General features: G+C 50.5%; 1 long non-coding RNA gene across 1 annotated transcript in view; it reads left to right on the forward strand.

Moving 5' to 3' along the window:
- LOC147823009 (uncharacterized) overlaps positions 1-13,267 on the forward strand; it is a 193,982-nt gene that overhangs the window by 36,677 nt on the left and 144,038 nt on the right. The window lies entirely within an intron of this gene.

The following is a 13,267-nucleotide window of genomic DNA, read 5'->3' on the forward strand; positions in this document are numbered from 1 at the left end:
GGTGGGCTCCCTTCTGTGCGGCAGAGGGCTGATGCCTTTGGCTAGAGATGAGTGTGGATCTACAGTTAAGATGCTCACGGCCTGTCTTAGTTTCTCCTTTGCTCAGAGTTTGTTTTTCCAGGAAAGCCAGTCAACAGAAAAGTAACAAGTTAGCCCCAAAGGAGTCAATCTTCTCGCAACCTTTCAGTGTTTTCATTCTTTATTCAGATCAGAAGTACTACCATGCATGGCCCAGCCTGTCCACCACGTCTAGAGTTCAGAAAACATTCCAGTGTTATGGTTTAAACATGAAGTATCCCCCAAAGTCTTATGTATTGATGGCTTAATTCCCAATGCAGTTATATTCAGAGTTGGAGCCTAGAGAGGTGATTGGATTATGAAGTTGCTAACTTCATCAATGGATTAATTCATTGATGACTTCATAGCTGAATAGGCTATTAGGAGGTAGGGCACAGTTTGAGGAAGTAAGTCAGTAGGGACATGCCCTTGAAGGGTATGTCTTGACCCCAGCCCCTTCCACTTCGGCTCTTTTCCTCTCTCTGCTGCTGCTTCCTGGTTCCCATGAGATGAGCAGCTTTCTTCTACTGTGCTCTTCCACCGTGATCCTTCTGCCTTGGAGCTAGCCAGCCATGGACCAAACCCTCTGAAACTGTGAGCCAAAATGAACCATTCTTCTTTTAAATTGTATATGTCGGGTATTTTGTCCCAGTAAAGAAAAGGTAATTAACATGGACGGTTACCAGGAGTGCAATTTAGGGTATTCCTTTAGACAGTTCAGTGGGGACACTGCAGATGATCTGGAATATATGACCAAGGACAGAGCTCAGGGGAAACATTTTGAGCCTCTGATAAAAAATAGAAGCCAGAGGATTCTACATGGCATTTAAAGCTACAGCTCTGGAAGGCATCCCTAAGGATGTGAAGGTAGATGGGGAATGAGAGAATCCTGGGAACCTTGGGAGTCAGGGAACTCAGTGCTTAGTCCTGGACAGAGAAAGAGAAGAGGTGCAAAGGCGAAAAGAGACCTCATTGAAGGCCCAGTGCCCAAACTTGGAAACAGTTAAAGCTTCTTAGCCCTGGTTGACTGCAGATATGAGCTCTTGGTTTCCAGCCTTTGGATGATTTGTGAGTGAGGAATTCCCAGCCCCAGGCAGGCATCAGGGTTGGATGAGGGAGAGGGTATGCTTCCTGAGAGTGCCCATGGAAGCTTGTCTCCTGTGTCTGCATCCACGGGGGTACCCAGAATGCTTTGTTCGGGATGGAATTTTAGCCACGCCCTCATTTATGAGAGCAATCCAGGAGGGCTTCATAGAAGAAGTAAACACTGACCAAGCCTCGAAGGACAGAGATAATTAAGATGCGGGAGGGCCCTCTAGGAAGAAAACCAAAGCTTGAGGCAGGAATGAACATGGGGGGCACCATGCAAGGGGATTATGAAGAGGCCTAAGTTATGATAAATAAACTTGTTCACTCTCTATATTAGAACCCAAGGATATTTTTCTTAAATGTTGAGGTTTTGCCAGGTATGGTGCTACACCCCTGTAATCCTAGCACTTGGGGAGGCTGGGGCAAGAGAATTGCAACTCTGAGTTGGTAAATAAATCAATGTGTATCTGGGGATGTAGTTCACTGTGAAGGCCCTGGGTTCAAGCCCCAGTACTGAAAAGAAAGAGCTGAAGTTTGGTGTGGGTGTGCAACGGAGCAGTCCTTGAGTGTCTGATTGGAAACAGTGCAGAATTTTTGAGGACTGAAATGATGGGATAAAGGTGGTATTTGGGACCAGTTCATCTGGCATGGGGTAATGGAAAAGGCAAGTAAAATTGTGAAATACAAATACGGTAGCCGTCGTGCCTGGGAGCACTGTGACCCAGAGGACTGTGGCAGCCTGGAGCTTCTGGAGCTGTCCTGGGATGTCACCTGTGAAGGCGGCCAGCCCACAGAGCAGTTCCAGGTCTCAGGCCCTCCGCAGCCAGAGGTCTGCACAGCCAGGTGCACACAGAGGGAGTTCTTAGCCAGGATTCCCACGCTGTCCTCGCCTGTAAGAATGGCCCAAGTCTGGAGGGAAAGTGCCGCCGCGCATGTGGCACCCTTACCACCTCGAAGTGCCCGTCCCACCTGTGTCATTCATCACACGTCTGAAACTGTGCTCGGCCCGTCTAAGTCGAGGGCAGCCCTGTCTCCTTTTGTGCCTGTGATGTCCCCAGTCCCCAGCCCCAGGCCTGGCAAGCAGCAGTGCTCAGTCTAAGGACGGATGGGAAGGAAGCCAGCGGTGCCTGCTAGGTCTGGCTCTTGCCCTGGGAGCCCCCTGCACAGAGGAGCAATTCCGACTTTTCTTTTTCCAGCAGCCCCTGACAGTCATGGTGGCTTCTGAGTTCTGCCTCAGCCGCCTCAGGTGGAGTCCTCAGGCTGTGCCCTCTCCTTCCCTTCGTTTCCTTCCTGTGCTGCAGACTGGTCTCATCTGACCGCATGGCATTCTGGGATTTCTTTCTACACAGCTGTGTGCACCCCACCCCACCCCTACCTTCAGCGCCAGGACCTCCGTTACGCCCTGAGGTCATCTTACTATCAAGGGATGGACCTTTTTGCTCTGGCTCTTGGCTCAAGTTCACACAGCTTGCTCAAAACAACTGTCCTTGAAGTGAGAAGATTAAGCTACTTACTAGTGACTATGCATCCTATGGTCCATGTGGTTTGGGGGATTTCACTGGATTCATCAGTTTCCTACTCTAATGTTGAGGCTCATTCAGGTTTCATGTGATTGAGAGACAGAGGAGTGAACAAAGGCGCTTTTGTCCCTCGTGGTGTTTGGGTGGTCACATAGGCCCCAGGGTCTCTTCATCTCCTCCAGAACCAGAAGCACAGAGGGGACAGAGAGTGAGATCCCAGCTTGTTCCTGGATGTCCTCTTTCAATGACCTTGGGAGATGGGTGAGGGAAAAAGAAATTTCCAGAAGGCTTGGTTTTGCCATCAGGCTTTCAAAGTCATTCCGAAGGATACAAGCCAAGATAGCATACTTAACTTTTCTCTTTAATTTTTTGATTTTATTTTTAATACAGTGAAGTTCACACAGAAGTCCCTGAACATCTGGACTTCCAGCTGCAGGTGTTCTCGTTAGTTCCCAGCCCCACACTGGCCCTCAAGCCTGGGTGAGTTTGAGAACAAGACGATGTGAGTCATGTCACATAGTAGTTAATTGGCTTGGACCATCTGAGCCTTGGAGCTGTTGGCTTGGAGTCTGAGTTCTGCCAGATGTGGCCCAGATTGAGGGCCATGGCTGTGTTCCACTGGCACCTGCCCTGGCCTGGGGCTGTGCCCTGCCTCTGCCTGTTCTGCCTGCATCTTGCCCTGTGGATCCCACATACATTCAGCACCCCGGCTCTTTAGAAAAGCCACGTGTTTCATTCTGTTGCAAGTGTGCTATGTCATAAAGAAGGGAGAATCTTATGTTCTAGTTTGGAATCACAATTTTTACAGTAGTTGGAATCCTTGGGGGGAAATTAAATATTTGATGACATTAAGAAATAAAACCTCAAGGCCGGGGACTTAGCTCAGTGGTTCCACTGCCTGCCTGGCAAGCGCAAGGTCCTGAGTTTGATCCCCGGTACCAAAAAAAAAAAAAAAAGAAATCAAACCTCAATTGAGGATTTCATATTTTATGCTTTAGAAACGGGGAGTTCAGTGTGTTAGTCAACAAGGACTTTTTGAGGCTGCTGCGGAGGACCCCTTTCTTTCAAGGCGTCTGCAGTGGCTGGCAGTGGAGACACAGAGATGGGATGCTGAGATGGTGGAGAGGGTCCAAGTGCTTGAGAAGCTGCATGCAGGAAGCCTGGGGCTGGGAAGGCTTCAGGGTAGAGACGGAGAAGGTTCTCTCAAATGGTGCCCCCTTGAGCACGAGAAGAAGATGCCATCTCTACCATCAAGGAACTAGACAGTCTTATGAGCTGTGAGCAGCTGCTATCTAAATGTGTGATGTGGGTCTCCCTCAGTTCCATTTGGGTTTTCAGTTGAGAGGACGTGACCTTGTGCCTATGGAAATGTCAAGAGGAGCCCCGTGGTTCTCTTTCCCTGACCGCATGGCCTTTGGTTTCCACGTGTCACCTTGACACTACACATCTACAGCTCTTTACTGGTTACAGACCACCCTCACTGACTTCCAGAGACAAAATTCAGCTGGTGCAAAGAGCGAGTGAGCTAAGTTCCAAGGGGAAGAAGCGGCCTCCTTCAGTTGTGAGCAGCCTCCTGGTGAGTTAAGCGTCTGTTTGCAGAACATCCTCTTTGATCATTCTATTTGTCCTCCATTTAAGTTGTCGGGAGCCCCTTGACCTTACATAGGCCATCATAAAAGAATGTTTCGAGAAGAAGCTCTCTGAAGAAAAATTCCATTTGCAGAAATGCAATTTGAACAGTCTCCGTCTACATAGCTGGTGAGGCAAGTGGTACTCATGGGGTTGTGCTTACGTTTCGAAAGCAGCAGCTTCCCCCCAAGGCCCCAGACATTTTAGTTACAAGAAGTAAATATTAGCCCTGTCTTGCTGTTGGAAGATGGAGGAGCAGAGAGGCCAGGAGATGCGTGCTTCCTTCCCCGCCTGCTGTCTGGACCCAGCAGACCACTTGGTGTGAAGAGGCTGTTGGACAACAAAAGGAATCCTGTGATTGTTCTGAGGAAGAAAGTGGAGGCCGACAGGGTGCTCATGAATATCCATGGCACCAGTGTGATGCACTGCCCACACCACACATGTTTCCTGCAGCACTTCCAACCACGAGCCCAGGCATCCACCCTAACCTGGTGCGCTCTGCAAGGTCTGGGCTTCTTCAGGTGACATCTAGCTACAGGGTCCCTGGAGTACTTGTCCTATCCAAGTACAGTGGGTGCCCTCATCTAGGCTGCTCCTAGTTCTGCTAAGGAGGCAGACATTTTCCTATTCCCACTCCCTGGTCAGGGGGCAGCATCATGGGCATCTGAGGCTCCCACCCCTGGTGCTACCACCCAGCTGCACCCAAGGGTTCCTTAGGGTAAGGGGCATTTCCTGTCCTCCACCCCTGAGTGTTGAGCTCAGGAACAGTTTTCTCCCACGGCTGTTCATCTACAACACGGTCTGCATTAATAAGACACATGTTGACAGGGGCTGTGAATGAGTGGCAGAGCTTTCTGTGAGGTGGAAGAACAAATAATCAGGACAAAATTTCCTCTGATAAGGAAGCCTGCCCTTTTGTTTACTGACACACATCTCTGCTTCAAGCTATTTTAAAAATGACTATTTCATTTGCAAGGTGATAAAAGAATGAATGGAAATTTACCTATGAACATCTGTATAATTGAGTGCCTATCTGCCACATGAATAGTGGAAGCAAATTATCTACAATGGGCCAACTCTTTGCTTTCCCAGGACTAGGCATTCTATTCTTCTTGTTCAATAAAGGACGGTGTCTACTCCACCAAATTAGCCAAACACAGATAATGTTGTCAAAGAATGGCTCCATTAGACTTCACAAGACTCCTGACACCAATACAAAAGCTCTACCCTCACAGCATTCAACTTCAATTTTTCCCTACATGACTCAAAAAATAAATTTATTTTGTGAGTCAGAAATGATGAGTTTGACAGGTTTTTAGAACTGAAGATAATAGAAAAGTCAGCAGTGTGGGCTGGGGTGATCCCAGCAAAGTCCACTAGGCTGTGCATCCTACATGGGGAGGCAGGCAGCTTGGTGAACTGGAAAGGACCTCTGCACTGGGGGTCAGGGGTTCTGCCCTCCAGCTTGACTGGGATGTTGACTCAGTTTGCACACTGTCCCACATAGAGATGATGGCTTCAAGATCCACAGCAGAAACTTTGAGCAAACACCTGTGGTAGGAAACCGAGGGCGAGGCAGGAGCTACATCCACTGTTTCCATATGGCTCAAATTCGAAGTAGTGTTCAATACCGGCATCAGGGAAATCTTAATTCCGTTGGGAGAGCTGAGCAGAGAGTAGGGTGCAGGGCCTCCTTGGGTGGGCAGCTCTCTAGGAGAGGAGAGGAGAGGAGAGGAGAGGAGAGGATGAGAAAAGACTTCTCCCACAGTGTGGGCATGTGTAATTTCAGCCCTAAAACGATTCTTCAGGGACCAGCGATGTCTTTCTATTTGCTGATTTTCTTTTTACTGAAGAGATCTTATAAAAATAGAGGCTCTTGAAAAATAGCCCCATAACCTCACTGCCCTACCGTGGTGGCACACATTTTGCAGACACCTTTTGCACGCACAGGTGATAGGGTGGGCTTTCTGTGTCTTCTTCACCCTTGGGCTGCAGCTCCACATATGCCTTCCTTATGGGGCACGTACCAAGGTGGGGCAGCGCAGGGGACACAGGTGATGTTTCCCAAGGGGAAAATGGAGACAGAGACTTCTTGCCTCATAGAACACAGGGTTATGCCCAGGGAGGATTCTCCGGCAGAGTAGGGGCCTGACTGCCCCTACTTGGGAGGTGTTTGACGGTGAGAGCAAGCTCTCCTTCGTTCTCCGCCCACAGGCCCAGCTCTCAGACTTGATGGGGGAATGGGCTGCAAAATGGAGGGAGTGAGTAGAACGGACGAAGGAGTACTGAGTCTGAAGACTGAGGGGGCCAAATGTAGAATTTTGGAAAGGACAAGCTAAGAGACGTGAGAAATGAAGGAGGCAATGAGGTTGGGTCTAAGAGAGAGGTGGTATCAGGAGGAAGTCTCTGTGCGTGGCTTGAAGGGGATCCTAACACAAGCAGTGCTGAGAGTCACAAAGAGAGGCAAGAGGCCCCTGCCACGGCGGGCTCCCCGCAGATGACAGCGGGTGACTGGTGCTGGCATAGGAGACATTCCCATACCCCTTTCACCTGTCATGTGCATGACTAATTAGCACCTGGACTGTTTTACGCTTGTTCTGCCTTGCCATTTTAGTATCTAGGGGTCAGAGATAGTTTCATTCTGTGTGTGCGCGCGCGCGCATGTGCATGTGTATGTTTCTAGGCATACCATACCCACCAGTCTAAGCTCACTTACTTTGTCATGTGTGATCCCACGTGGGCTTGCCATGTTTTCAATGGCATCTTTGGCCATGCTGATTTGGTTTGTTGTAGTGGATCCACACATTGTGTCCTGGCAGGGCTGAGCCCAGTGTGACCAGACGGGCCTGCATGAACACAGCTTTTCATCTGGGCAGCCCCGGTAGGCCCTGGTCTTGCCTTCCCCCAAGGTATGGGCAAAGTCCTTTGGGAAGAGAGAAACAGGAACCACTCTAGGCATCTTGAGCAGAAAGTGATCGAGTACAAAGATTTAGAATCTTACCCAATTGTCGGAGATGGAATATGGGGGAAGCAAAGGTCAGAGAGGCCACATTCTGGAAATCTGGAAATGTCATGGGAAGTTGCAGCTGTTGATTTCAGTTGCCTGTAGCATTGGAGTTGGGGTTTCTCAACAAAAACCTGGAAGTTATGGGCAAAACCTCAACTTGCCATCTCATAGTTTAGGCCTGAAAATCAGGGTTCTTCTTGTGCCTTTCAGTTATCACGGGGGTGCCTGTCACTGGGACCCTGTGGACATGGAGCTCTGAGTGTTCTCCTGTGACATGGGAGAGAGTGTGCAAGGGAACACAGTGGGGAGATAACAGCCAGTGGGGTACAGGGTCTTCATAGCCAGCGCCTAGTGGAGTACCTGGCACAAGATCGGGACTAAACACACACTGAGTGACGACTGGGAAGAAGTAAAGCTGAGAGGGCATCCACATTCTGCCCCTAAAGACCATATTTCTGCTCCCCAGGCACGGGTGAGTGTCCGAGGGGGTCCATCGAGTTTGTTCCCATTTAGATGGAGAGAGGGGGTGTGGCAGGGAAATGGAAATTGTGGCTCTTGTGTGGACAGCTTCCTGGTTGCAGAATGTAAAACACAGGTCAGGGAAGGGCGCCCCTGGGGTTGGGCTGCATCGCAGAGGCTGGGTGCAGCTGCAGTTTTTCTGTATCACTGTGCCTGCTCCGTGGCTGGGTTTTGCAAGCACACTTTGAGCTTAATCGCTTGGCCTAGAGTCGGAGGAGACAAGTTCGTTCGGACACACGGGTCAGTCTGGGAAACTTCTGAGGATGAAAGGTACAGTCCTCTGATGCTTGCTTATAATCAGTGGCAGATTTAGATGTCTGCCTTAAGGCAAGGCTGAATCTCCAACACAAATGATGATCTTTCTCTTTTTTCTCCCTTGGCTCTATTCTCTCTGATTGTTTAGTTTTTAGCCGCTGTAGGGGGCTTCTCTGATATAGTCAGGGAGGCCAGCTCTGTGTTTGCAGCCTGACAAATCAGTGGAAAGCTCCATACAGTGCAGGAGCCTGGAAATGACTGGCCTGGCTTCATTGCTGCACCTAGACCAACTACCTGTGGAAAGATGCGGTACTATGACTGCCTTCGCTTGATATTCCTGCCCACCTCTGTGGCCAGAGGCTGGGCTAGGGGAAAGAAATTATTATTGATAGTCTTGCTAGGCCCCAAGGAGAAGAGGACAGGATGGCTCCCGAAAAGAATAAAAATTGCAGATAAAGCAACCTATTTCCAGAACTAAAGAGAACAGGAAGAGGCCTGGGCCAGGATGTCAATGGCCCTGGGCAGAGATGGAAATATGGAGGGGCCCCAGCTTGGCGAGCAGTATCTTCCGTGGTACCTGGGCATGCAGCACAGGTACCTGGGGATGCAGCCAACCCCTCCCCACTCTGGGATGCCTCTGCCAGGTAACCAGGATTTGAGCAGCTAGACTTCTCCCTGGAGCATTACAAAGGTTCTCCCTTCCCTCCGTGATGCTGCATTTGCCATGAATTTAGTTTTAAATGTCATATTTGTTTTTTTCCCCCTGGATACTGTATCTGAAGATAACCGAACTTTTCAGCTGCAAGGCTTTCTGTTGAAATATACCTCATCCAGGAAGGATCCAACACTTGCCCTCTTTCGTTTTCTAGATTTCTTGGCTTGGGGCAGCCTCTTGCTTAAGAATTGTAGAATTATGCATTTATTCAGTCAACATTTACTGAGAACCTACTGTGCATCCTAGGGATTAGCTTCAAACAAAACAAATCCAGCCCTGGCCCTCACAGAGCTTAAAGACCAGCGGGAAGTCAGGTGCAAAACAGACATTGCCAGCTGGTTAACAAGCCTGGGTGGCACTGGGATGAGCTCTCCCAAGGCAAAGCATGGGCATTCAGGTGACTCAGGACTGACTGGCCTGTGGGTCAGGGAGTAGGAACATGGATCTGTCCCACTGGGGCCCTCAGAGCTAAGTATGAGCGGAGTGGTCACTGCCTCACTGCCCCATGACGGCTCTCAGCCTCCCCACCCTCAGACTACCTGGTGGAGGGGAGGGGTTCCCCTAGCTGGACCTGGGGCTGCACCCAGCCCATCCCGCCCTGGCGGCAGTGGGTGGGGACATTGCTGTGGTTGTGCTGGCTGCAGGGTGGGCTTCCTGGCTGCTGTAGGACGCAGAGGAGGCTTGACCATTATGCAGCTGAGAGGTGGCAGTGCCGGAAAGAGGGCAGTAGTGGCAAGGGCGCAGGATGTGGTTTGAAGGTAAAGCCAATTGGACCCTCAGCTGGAACTGGATGGGGGTACGATGGTGTGGAAAAAGAGGAATCCGAGGTGATGGCAGGGCTTTCGGCCTGGGGGAGGAGAGTGCCATTTGCTGAGGCACAGAAGCTAGAGAGCTGACCTGAGGAAATAAGCGCAAATATACACCTTCCTTGATATTTTGAGTTCAATGAGGTCTCAGGGAAGCATTCAGATGCATGGAGCTGGGGTGGAGATACAGCATGGAAGTCATGGCAGTGTGTGCTTGTGTGTGGGGTTGGGAGGTTGGTAGGCAGAGAAGCAGCTAGTAAACTGATAAACCCAACGGGGAGAGAGCACCAACCCGCCTGTGATAAATCACGCCATCTCTGCTCGGGCTGCAGATGTGTGCTCGGAGGACCCCTGGGCACTAGGGGGCTGTCACCGAGTGATGGATGACACCACTCCCCTCTCCCCACCTCCCGCTGGTGCCTGCTTCCTGCCACCACCAGGCAGTCCCTCCGGAATAGAAGGAAGAGCTGAGCAGGCTCACCGTGACAGCCTTTTAAAAGTGACTTTTAAAACTTCTTATAATTGTTGATTAAAAGGCCCATTGCTCCAAAGGCTCTGTTTGTGGTAAAAGAAGGAAAATCATTTGCGAAGAGATTTCTGGGGAGGTGAAGTGTTCCAGCAAATTGGCCAGGCGACATTTGGAGCTCCAGGCTTGTATTTCAAAAGCCATTAAAGGCCCCTCAAGAAAGGGCTGCAAAGTAGTTGTTCTGAGAAAGGGAAATACTCTTTGGGGAGGACAAAAATGCCAGCTATGGGGCTTACAAGGGCAATGGGAGGCAAAAGCAGATGGCCCTCACCTTCCCGAGCCTCGGTGTAGGATTGTCCCCGTGTCTGCCTTGGCCAGGAAAGTAGTGTCTGCCATTTGGCAGGGTCACTTTGCAGCTGCATCCTTTCCAAAGTAACTTGTTTCGTATATTCTTTTCTCTGAATCTTCTTGGCCCCCAGGGGCCCCTTCTAGGTTTCTGCACCCCATTATTTTTACACGCCCCATATTTTCCCTTGAATTCCTGGGGTCCATAACAACTTCCAGGGCTTCTCTGTGGCCAGGAACCTCACGCTGCTCTCACGCAGGCCTCTGGTCTTCTTTCAGCAAACTGGGATATTTGCTGAGACAGACAGAAGGGTGCTCAGGGTAGGGTTAGTGATGAAACATCACCAGCTGTTTTCCTCCTTGCCAAAGTGCTATTGGGAAGTTGGTCCTTGGCCGCCATTGTCTCCGTCCTTGGCCTTGCCATGTCTTATGTCGGGTTTCCCTAGGAAATGTAGGCAGGAAGAATGAACAGTGTGGTGCATGCATGCATATGGTCTTTGGCTATTCCCTGGTTTTCAAGGTGGGGGCAACTATGCAAGCCGGGCCAAGAGGAGGGTTTCCCAGCTACCCACCTGGCACAGTGATGAGATCATGAGAAGCTTGTGCAGAGCACTCTCACTCCCACTCCCCGGCCCCCATCCATCAGTGAATGAATTAACTCATTCATGGCCCATGTAAATGGGCTCCAGGCTGGGGAGGTAGGCGGGAACCAGGAAGCATAGCAGGTATGGAGGGTGCTGTGTTTGGGGATCATGGGCCTGTAGTAGCCCATGGATCTGAGGGGGCAAGAGATGTCCTGGATCTCGCTCGTCCTTCGATGGCCTCTGGTGTGGCTGGGTACAGCCACTGCGGGTTCTAGTGAGGCAGCTGGGTCAGAGACTAGGGAGCCAAGCTGGACTGGGCAGGAGTGGGGCCGGATACCTGTACAAGGTGTGTCAATAGTTTCCTCCTCTACTGTCCTCCATTTGTTTAGGGCAGTTTCATGGAATGTTCTCTATGGCCCCAGTCTCATTTTTCAGCTAACATAGAGCCATGCCTAGGATCCGCCTATTTGAGAAAGGTTCATTTGTTCACAATAATAAAATCTAGTATTCAAAACAAAATACGAAATAAAACCTTGCTTGCACGAACTCTCTCAGAATTGCAACTCCCTCTACTCTTCTCATTCCGACTTTCCCTCTGGGAACCCAGGGGGCTGGATGAGCTGAATTCCAAACATTAGAATATTCTGAATTTCTAGAATTCATCTTTTGGAATCCCATTAAGATATCATTCCTGCTCCTTTTCAGCCGAGAAGAAGAACCTCTGAAAGAGCAAACCACCTCAGAATACAGGGAACGCTGGCTTTGCTGCGCTGTGCGTACGGTGGGACGGGCTGGACTGAGCATGCGGCAGCTATGGGCCGGCTTGCGCATGCGTCGGGGGTGGGCTGCGCCTGCGCACGAGAATTAGACGTGCATGCTGGTGGGCTGTGCTTGTGGCCCAGCTACAGAGAGATGTTGGATGGTCTCGGGTGGGGACCTAGGGTCAGTGCTGCTCTTGGATGACAGGTGTGTGACAGGGGAGGAATGGCATGTCTGGGCTTCCCTAGGGGTCAAGAGACAGATGACTGACTGGAGGTTTGCAGCGGGAGGTAAGCTGGGGTAACTGGCGGAGACTGGTGTCCTGGGGCGTGTTTGGGCGTCAGAGTATTGTCCAAGTGATGAGATGGATTTCTGGTTGGAGAGAAGCAGTGAGGGCCGAGATGAGGGCACTCGTTGAGGGGAGAGGTGCCAGCCCTGGGGAAGAGCGAGGTTGGACAGATGCCTAGGGAGAACTGAGGAGAGGAAGGGTCTTGAAGGGGACTGAGGAGTCCTGGACTCCACGCAGCCCCTTCTTCAGTGGAGCCCGGGAAGGGGGGGGTACTTTTATTTTCCACAATTTCTCAAAATCGCTTGACTTTGTTAATCTAGTAGCACAGAGTTCTCTGTTGTTACGCAGGGGTCTTGGTTGCTTGCCTTATCTGTATAAGGGACACGTTGGAAAGTGTTTGGTAGTGAAAGGGGTAGAGTTGGTTGGTGAGCAAAATGGAAGGATAGGTGGCCAGGGAAAGAAGAAAGGCCTGGTTCCCGGAACAGGGTTCAGTCAACCCTGAGAGGGTGTCAGGAGAGACCCTGTGAGATTCCAGAGAGGACCCAGCTGTCCCCTCCCACTGTGCATACCACATTGTCCCACCACACCACACCGAAGGTCCCTGAGAGCCCCAGGTTTGGAGCACTGTACCTCCTTCCCTGGGACCATTCCCAGGTGTGGGATTCAGGCCTCACAGAAGAGGAGTAGAGTTTCCGAACTCTCACAGAGACTTGACTCCCATGAATGTTTGTGTCTTTCCTTGGAATCTCATTAGATCCTGTCTGAGTCACTTTCCTTGTTGCTAGAATAAGGTACCCACAATTTAAAGGAGGAGAGATTATTTTGGCCCACATTTTCAGAAGTTCCAGTCCTTGCATGGTTGGCCAGCTCCAAGGCAGGAACAGGGTGGAAGAAGAGCATAGGAAGGGGAAAGCTGCTCATATCATGGAAGGAAGCAAAGAGAAGGGAGGATCTGAGGAGGGAGATACACACTTGCAGGTGACGTTTCCAATGAACCACCTCTAGGCATGCCCCACCTCCTAACAGCAAGCTAGCCACAGTGTCCCATTGTCCAGTCACCTTCCACGAGCCCTGCCTCTTGGTGCATGAGGCTTTGGTGACAGGTACCATTCCAGATCCAAACCACAACAGACACTATTTCACTGCACCGGTCCTATAAGATGCTCTGTGAAAGCTGCCTATGGCAACAGCATACTGGGAAGTACCAGTATGTGCTTCCTGGCTCCC

Source organism: Heterocephalus glaber, unplaced genomic scaffold, assembly GCF_053883595.1.
Source record: "Heterocephalus glaber isolate CG9 unplaced genomic scaffold, H.glaber_assembly_v1.0 deba00001606, whole genome shotgun sequence".
In the NCBI taxonomy this organism is placed as follows: domain Eukaryota; kingdom Metazoa; phylum Chordata; class Mammalia; order Rodentia; family Bathyergidae; genus Heterocephalus; species Heterocephalus glaber.